Source organism: Glycine max, chromosome 9, assembly GCF_000004515.6.
Source record: "Glycine max cultivar Williams 82 chromosome 9, Glycine_max_v4.0, whole genome shotgun sequence".
Lineage (NCBI taxonomy): Eukaryota > Viridiplantae > Streptophyta > Magnoliopsida > Fabales > Fabaceae > Glycine > Glycine max.
In genome coordinates this window covers 2,455,368-2,465,321 of record NC_038245.2, presented here as the reverse complement: position 1 = coordinate 2,465,321, position 9,954 = coordinate 2,455,368, and positions in this window count along the sequence as shown.

The following is a 9,954-nucleotide window of genomic DNA, read 5'->3' as shown; positions in this document are numbered from 1 at the left end:
GTCCATTAGAAGAGCCATGATGGATATGAAGAAGTGACGTCTCGACGCGCATAAGCCTTTGCAATTGCAAGGGTTCCCGCGTGCCCATGAACACCGTTGTCACAGGCAGTGCCAAAAACATTATTTTAGTCCATTTGGGTGTTAAATTGAACATATATTTCATTAGTTTAATAATGAGGGAAGTGGCAGTGATAAGCGAGTGTGAAGGGTTGGCATTTAAGAGCCCTATGAGTCATTGTTTAATACTATATATTATTAATTAATTAAGAACACATGATATGATATAATATAGTAATTTTGATGTATGATTAAATTAGAGGCCTGCTTCACATGGTAGGGTGACAAAAGGCTTGTTAGAGTATTGATGAAAGAATCCCAGTTTAATTTTGTTCCTTTGTGGGATGTGTGTGATTGGCCTGTCATGCAGGAACGTGTTTGTCTGAATTCAATCCCATAATAATTTTGATTTTACAAGATACCGCTACTTATGCTTTGCTCGGGTTTTGTGGGATGCACCTCTTATTATATTATTCATTCATCCCTAGTTTTAAGAATCCTATTAAATCACTTCTTTGAAGTTTGAAGGAGTTGGCCACCTTCAACAAAAATATTTTGAATCATGTTGAAATCAATGCTTAATATCTAAGTGTATGAATAATATATATATATATATATATATATATATATATATATATATATGGATTAAGATTTTAATTAATTAGTGTACGGATACACAGTATTGCTTACTATAGGTTGAAGAGATGTACATAGCTAGAATGAGAATATATTATAAAGATGTTATTACTTGTACACTTGAGTTTTTATATTTCATTTTTACTCCTATCTTTTGCGAGAAAAAAGGAAGAGACATACCCGCATTCTCCTTTTTGTCTCTGTCTCTTTTTCTCAAGGAGGATATATGTAACTATGTAAGAGAACAATAACAATTAGCAAATCCAATTAAGCATATACAACCAATAAAACGATACAGTTTCATTTAAATTAAAACTATACGTATATAGAATTTTATTTTAAAATTATCTTATCTTTTATATTTACATAATAAAATTATTATATACGAATCTATTTTAATTTTATTATTTAAATTAATTTCATATAAATTTATGTTTTATACTGGGGAGCAAGTTTTGAGAAATAATAGATGGAAAACAAATAATACAAGTGAAGTCTAAGTTAAAAAAAAAAAGTAGCAGGGATTTGCTGCATGTGGTTGAGTCGTTTTGGATTATATTGTGATTTATGATGAGATATTTTTTTGGTACAGATACTTTATGATGAGATATTTATAATATTATAAATGTTTTGTTGTTATAATTTACTATATATATATATTTGATATTTTATTTGACATGTATTATTTTCAAACAAAAAGAAAATGAATAATTGATTCAATCTAAACTGTTAATGATTGGATTGGTTGGATTTTTTTTATATAAAAAAATTATCCAAATTAAATCAAATTACGACATCACTCCTATCTATTTGTTCATTTTTTTTGTGACTAACTTGTTCAATTATAATCATAATTTATGAAAATGATCAAATGGAACGGTTGGTATAGCAAAAATACTGCTGAACTCTAGTACACGCTTCAAACAAATCACAAAATTGACTTTGAGGAAAAAAAAGGGTAAAAAATAAGTTCAAAGTGGATTTGTTATTCGTAATAAATATTCTTGTGTATTTTTTAAGCTTGAAAGCTAAGTATTATGATATATTTATTTGAGAAGTACTAATAACAGACTCACTAATACACTCTTTTAATACATACTTTATTATTAATTAAAATTTATTAAATATTATAAAATCATGAGTAAAGTTTATTAAATAATAAGTAAAACTATAAAATTGTGATTTTTATTAAATTCTAGTCAATAAAAAAGTATATTAGAATGCATTAAAAAGTGTTATTAGCATTTGTCTATTTGATTTGGACTTTCACATGTACTTTTAATATTAATAATCTATAAAATAATGTTTTTTTGTTTTTATACATAGTGTATAATACTATAATATTATGTTTCTTTAATATAATTTACATATATACTACTTAATTATCATCATCATCATCAATAGATATAATAAATCTGTCCAGCCTCCAAATAAAAAACTCCACGTGTTGTGTTCTACTGCATTCTTAATTTTTTTTCTTTTATTTACATTATAAAATAGGCTGTTGTTTTGCTGTACTTTGTACGGGTGATTTGGTATAGTTTTATTATTATCAATTCAACTATGATAGAAGTCATAGAACCATCAATCTCTAACCAACGTCTTAATTAGTTGAATGACTGGTTCCATTTTTAAAATATTGATTTATATAAGAAGGAAAAAACATTTTTATTCTCCATTTTTTAATTGAATATAATTAATTTCTAAATCAATCATTAAAATTTTAATTTCCAATTATATTTCAAATAAACTTGTCTCATATAAAGACTATATATATGTGGGAAATAAAAAAAATGCGGGAGTTAAAATTCATCAATCTGTCCTGTTTGTCAAGTAAGAATTAAGTGAAAATTAAAACATTTCCATCCAGTATATTTTCACTCATCTTGCAATTTTGTGTTACTGTTTCTAAATCCTTCATACTGTTAAACTAAAATTCATAATGAAAAATTATTACAAACTAAGGTGAAAAATATCAGAGACATAGCTCTTTTACATTATACTATAATTATAGACGTACACTTAAAAGAAAACTATAAAGAAATCATACGAGAGAAGATATATGTTGAGTATATTTAGAAACTATTTCAAGTTTGGAAATTACCTCTGTCTAGCGCGTCCAACAACAAGAAGATTTACATCCATAACTTTCCCAAAACAACAATGTTGGGGAAGAGGTGGTAAGAAAGTTTGCCCTAACTCAGATAAGAAAATGGAAATAACATAGATAATCAGATAGTGTGTACGTAGAAAAAATCACAATCCTACACCTTTTGGCCACATGGTTGCAACTTGGCCAATTTCTTTTGGCCTTTGCAATATGGCCGTTTGAAAAAAGCCAATTCATAATTATATGATGCATTTTAATATTAGAATAAAGATATAAAACAAAATCACGTGAGTGGAATTGTTCAAAATGCACACAAGTGATGATAAGTTAATTATCTCAGCATAGTTAATTATCTTATGTACAAAACCTTTTTCCAATTAAATTTACGAGTAATATTATGTATGTATATTGTGATGGGAAAATTTCCCAATTGCTAAATCATAGAGTTTGGAACAATAACATTGTTATTTGTGTTATTACATCACATTCAAGACGTATTATAGAATTGCCAAATGACTTATGCTCGTGTTTTAAGGGTAAGATCGACTTTGAGTATTTTAATAATCTCATGAAAACCTCAAATATAGTGTTTATAGCACAACTATTACAAATGTTGTCTCCACTCGTGCTTATTATGCGGACTCGATTACACCTTGATTTGAAGCCTAATCAACTTGTAAGAAAAGAGTATGGGTAATGAACAGTAGGAGATGTAGTTGGCGTAATAGTGGCTCTTTTGGAGCATATGATATGAAAATCAAAATTAAGAGTGACAACTTGAGAAGAGAGAGAAATATAGGGGGTAATAGTTGTCTTACCTATATATATGTAGTAGATTCTCAAAAGGTCTCATCAAACATAAGGGGTCGGTGATTCTCTCCACGATCATTGGTCCATTGAAAACTTGAATCCTTCAAATTATAAACAAAATTAAGGCCACCTCTTTGTCCCCACAACATGCCCACATCATGGCAAGATATTAAAAAAATTACACACAAGTAGGAAAAATAAAAAATTCAAAAGGTGACAAGGGGAAGAAACGTTTCGAAACTACTTTGTCTAAAAGTATAAAATCAGAGCCTTCAAAAGTGTCTTATCATGCTTGTATCATTTTATCAACAAAATGATTCTTTGAGCATCATCTTTGAATGTGTTCACAAGACTATATACACAACTAAGACTTAACTTTTGGAACCAAACAAACGGCAGGGTCGACGTTAATATGACTCTTTAAGGATAATACTAAGCCTAATTTATATTTATAAAGATTAGGCTAGCTTTTCTCAATTTTATAATCTTTGTCCTTTATCATTCCGACATACTATATTAGCTCCTCTCATCATAATCACTTTTAGAAGTTAGATTATCCACAAAAAGCCATCCTTAAGCACCTCTAGAATTGGCTAATAATTTTATTTCTAACACAAGCTTTCAAGTTGTGACCTCAGAAGATAATGAAAAGCGACCCTGATTCACATTAGCTTCTCTTAAATAGTTTATTTCCAAAGATTGAACTACTCTCGACCAAGAGAAAATTCAAATCAATATACCATGTAGCATGGAAAAGTCAGCTCATTTTGACTTTGAATGAAGTAAGTGGACCTGAATGTTCTCAATTAGCTCAAAAAGAATTTACTGATGGTGGTCTTGAGTCCCCCCCACCCCTCATTTCATTGTCTTTATGTGCAACAAACTTTGCTTGTAGATAATATATTTCAATATTGTTTGATATAATTTATTGTGACGTGTAAAAGTATTATTAATTGAATGGCTATGATCACTCATTGGGATCGGTATGACTCCGCATCTACATGGCTGCATAATTTGTGTTTGCATTTGTTACGAGGGAGAACATCACTGGTAATAATGACACCTTTTTTTTTTTTTTTTTTATATATAGTTTTGACAATTTTATGTTGGCTTAAGCGACGACCTAGTTGTGGCTTATAAATGTCTCTCATATTTGACTAATGCAATCCAATTAATTGACTTGATTAATAACTATGAGGTTGTCGCTTAGCCTATGATAAAGTAAATTTTGCATTAATTTTTTTTTATTTTCATCGGCTATTGTTGTTGGTCTTTTTTTTAGTGAGAATATTGCATGTCAAAAGAAAATATTATAATATAGGATAAATGATTTTTCCTTTCAATAAAATTAGAAAAAAATTGTCAGAAAAGATAAATTAAGATTGACTAGTGGTAATGAATTTAATAATTTGCATGTGAAGTCATAATTATACAACTCATTGATATTAAAAATAAATAAATCTCACACACATATTGTATATTTTTGAATATTTGATATATATAGATATATATATATATATATATATATATATATATATATATATATATATATTTCACTCAAGCGAGAAAATATTATTATGTTTTGAATAAATCTTATGAGTCATGTATAATTAATTATGATTTTTAGTTTTATGAAAACTATATAAAGTGCATATTTCTATTTTATAGTTTTCAAGAAATTTTAACCAATACAAAAGAAGTATATAAGAAGAGTATGCTAACAAAATGTGTTCAAGAGATTTTAGTTTATTTTCTTGTTTGAGGATTTTTCTTATCTTTTGAATCAATGAGTTTGCCACACTTCAAGTTTGAGTCTTGATTGTTGTATTGGGTTGTCCAACAATGATCTCATTTTTATTAGAATATTAATAACCGATACATATAATTTGACTTAATTGTACATTTTACAATTCAACTATTACACAAATTTTATCATCCCAATTTTTTTTTTCTTTTGCAATCATCACACTTTTAAATTTTACTGATTCCTTAAATCTGTAACAAAATGCTAACTTGTCCTTAAAAGTTGATGTTGTTTAGTCACTAATTTTGTGTAAAACCACATTGTGTTGTCATCAACATGATAGTAAAATTCTTGAGAATTAAATAAATATGATGGTAAAATGGGGAAAAATCTAGAGTGATAAAATGCTTAAAAATAAAAAAATATAATGATAAGTGCACAAAAAATTAAGTGATAAAATTTGTAAAGTAGTGATACTTAAGCGGTAATATATGCAATTAAACCAATGATTTAATTACTTTTTTGGGTCAACCAACACATTTGGTAATTAGTTTCCTAAATTCTGTAAATCAATTATGTTTTAAACTTGTTAGTCACATTGTGTAACATGAGTATTAAGATGAGATAATAATAATTCATCCCAAAATAATATCCTTTTCCAGTTGTTTATTCTCTTCTTTTAATGTTTGAAAAATTTATTCATTAAAATAATAATCGACAAACTAAGAAATAAATGAATCTTCTATTGATGGTTCAAGATATATTATTATAGACGAAGATTCATGTTCAGCATTATTTGAGTTTACATCTTAGTCTGATGTGGTGGATTAATTGGAACATATACAATACAACCCAAAATTCTAAAATGTGAAATGGTAAGTTCTTATGTCTGGCCAAAAACCAATTGCAAAGGGGAAGAGTTGATATAACTTTTTAACTAATCAATATTGCAGCATGTAAGATTTCATTCTCAAGAAATTGGAAGTTTGGATCTTACAAATAATGACCTTGCAATCAATTATAAATGCTTAATAAATGACTATGCAAGTCCATTTTCATGTATGAACAAGTGTTATAATATGCTCAATATCTATTTCAATAACAAGGATAAAAAATAAATTTTGGATTTATTATCTTTTTAGTCTTTAATTTTTTTTAGAATTTATGTTTTTAGTTCCTAAATTTTTTATTATTATTTATTTTTATTCTTTAACTTTTTTTATTCTTGCTTGTAGTCTCTTAACTCTTTTTCATGTTTACTTTTAGTTCCTTTAAAGGACAAAAAATAAATTAATTAAGGAACAATAAATAGAAATAAAAATTTCAAGGACTAAAAAAAATCCTAAAAAAATTAAAGATTAAAAAGATAGTTTATCCATGATTTTTTATTTTATTTTATTAGTAACTTACACAATTTATCATGGAACAAAATATACATAAGCCAACTTCATATTCTTTTATTCATTAAGCCTACTTCATATATATTAAGCAATTATATTAAAAAATTAAACAGTTGCGTTTTAATTTTTCTCTCCTTTATTGGAAGGGATTATTCAACATAACAGGTAAAGATAACTTCTAATGAAAAGAAAACTACTTTTTTTTTCTAATTTTATTCTTTAAAAAATATTATCCAAGCACTTTATAAACTTTTTTTTCTTAAAACATCATTCTTTGAAGAAATTATTTATAATTGATTTTTTACTAAAAAAATCTTTTAAAAATAATATTAAAATTCGAAGTTTCTATTAATTGTACCAGTGTTTTCAACCGTTACGGATCTCATATGTACTGGAATGAGTTATATATATTTAAGTATCCCTTTAATGTTAAAGTTATTTTATCATTTTTTTATTAAATTTCGAAAGATTTTTCATATATGTATATATAAGTGAGTTCTCAAGGGACAGTATTGTGTTAACATTATGCACTTGGCTAAGGTGGTATATACTCCATTGTTTTTAAACAAAGTTTCATGTTTGAAGTACTAAGAAATTTTTTGTTGATATGTTTTATATATAATGGATGTTCTTAACAAATAAAACTATATCCCGTAAAATGTTTTTGTTTTTTTAATTAAATAAAAAGAGACAGTGTTGTGTGCGAGGTGATGTATTCACATACCTAAACAATTACCATTGTTAAAATTACATTATTCAATAGTGAGGTTTGGTTAAAAATGTTCAATTTAATTCCTATCCTTGAAAATTGAATTCTATTCTATAAAATTGATAGAGAGAGAGACACACACCGGAGAGAAAGAAAACGATAGTGACTGCAATTGCAAAACTAAACTGTTGAAAAGCCAGAAAGCGAACTTTACTAAACATGGCTTTGATAGTAATTGAACATTGGCATCCCTGACCTTGCGTATGTATCTAAGTTTCGTAGCACTTGGATTATGTATTATCAATGATGATGCTGTCTTCGATGAATCTGTATTTGAATAATGCAGCTATGATATGCATGTTTTTGAAACTGACATGTATATTTTACCAATATTCTAATTTGTGAAACGGGAAAATAAGGGATAGACTGATATATATATATATATATATATATATATATATATATATATATATATATATATATATATATATATATATTTGCTAAAATTGAAAGGAGTTTAGGGAGCTTGTATAAAAATATTTAATTGCATGTAAATGCAATGGAAATGTCATTCAAGAAAACAAAGAAATGAGTTGTCTATTTGGACTCAAATATTTCAACATTACTTTCCATATATTTAATCGATAAAAGTTGAATCATAAGAAAATTTAAATGAGTTAATTTTTACATATTATCATTGTGATTTTTTTTTATATCATCAACTAACTAAAATTACCTTAGATGTGACTTTTAAAATAATTATAACAAATTTAATAATTTTATCTAACATAAAAATTTATAATTAAATGACAAGATTACAAATTTTATTTTGTCAATATATTGTAATTAAATTCAATTATAATTATCAATATAAAATAATATGTTTGTTGCAAAATAATAAGCATAATGAGAAGTAAATTATTGACCATGATAAACATATGAAAGTAATATATAAAAGAGAAGCTATAATTAAAATATATTTTAATGGAAGATTATTGGACAACTAAGTAGATTTTATGTGCTATAATTTTCATGCATAATAATGGATGCATATAATTTTTTTATTTATAAAAAATGACATTTTTCACACGTCCTTTCAAAGTTCATAGACTTTATACCTAACGTAAGACACGTATTATCAAACATCTAATCCTTTCTGATATAGGGCCACACATCTTCATAAACGAAAGCATAACATTTTTTTTTGTCCAAATATATTCGTTTAATATATTCTTTTATTAGATAAACCACATAATACTATTAATTAATTATTACTGGAGATAATTTAATTTTTTTTGTGGTGACAAATATTCAAACTATAGTCCAACGGTATGTGATTGGACCTTATAAGATCCTGTTTAACTAAATTGGGTATACCGAATTAAACAGGAGCATATGGGTTCATAAAACCTTCTAATAAAAACATATACTGTTTCATTCTTCAATGATTTATATCTATTGCTTCACTCAAGCACTGATGATTGTGCTTTCGAGAATTGTATAACGAGATTCAAAATAGGGGATAAGTTACGAAATTAATAGGATCGATCCTTGTTCAGAAAAATTCCTTACATATAATTTATTCACAAATTTAAACATTCAGTTTCAGCCATTCAATCATATTAATTATATGTTTTGTACTGTTCACCTAAGAATTGTGGAACAAGCATTCTCTAACATGCAATGCATAGTGCTAATACAAATTAACCGGTGATTTTAAAAATAAAAAATTGATTTTGTAGTGTGAATTATGAACAATCCAAATATCCTATATGATGTATATGAAAATCTTAATATCAAAATATATCCTAATAATTATTATTGTTATTGTGTCTATCAGGTCATCCAGATTTTATCAAAGTATATCAATAAAATTTTATCTTAATCAATTTTGTAAAGTTGAGTAAGATATAATTCAAAATTATAAGAAATCAATGGGTGTAGGTGATGTGATGGTATTGAAGATGAGTTTTGAATTTAAGGAAATTATTTTGAAGGGCATGGAATGTGGTTTGGGTAATGGTGGTGTCTGATTGTTGTGAAGGAACACCGCAGGCATATAGATAGGTGCCACGTTAAAACATTCTTTGCTTACGGAAAGAAATGGGAGAGAGAATCAGATTGAATGGCTCGAAACGTTTCTCCGCGAAATGCGGCTACTTGCCGCCTCTTTTGTTTCTTGTCAATTGTTTTGTTTAAAACTTAAAAACACCATTTTATATTTATATTATTACAGTTAGCTTTCATTTATTTATTTTTATATTTCATTTTTGATTCTAAGATAATAATAATACTCACAAGTGAGGGAATGGAGAATACTAACAAGTGTTCACACTTTTATTATTACAATCTTTTATTTATATTTGTTTCTCCTTTTCCGACTTTTCATGCATAAAATTGTGAGATTAATTCTAATAAACATGTAAAATTCTCTTTAGAGTGATGTATATAAAACTAAAGTTTCTTATTTTTAAATAAACTTCACTTG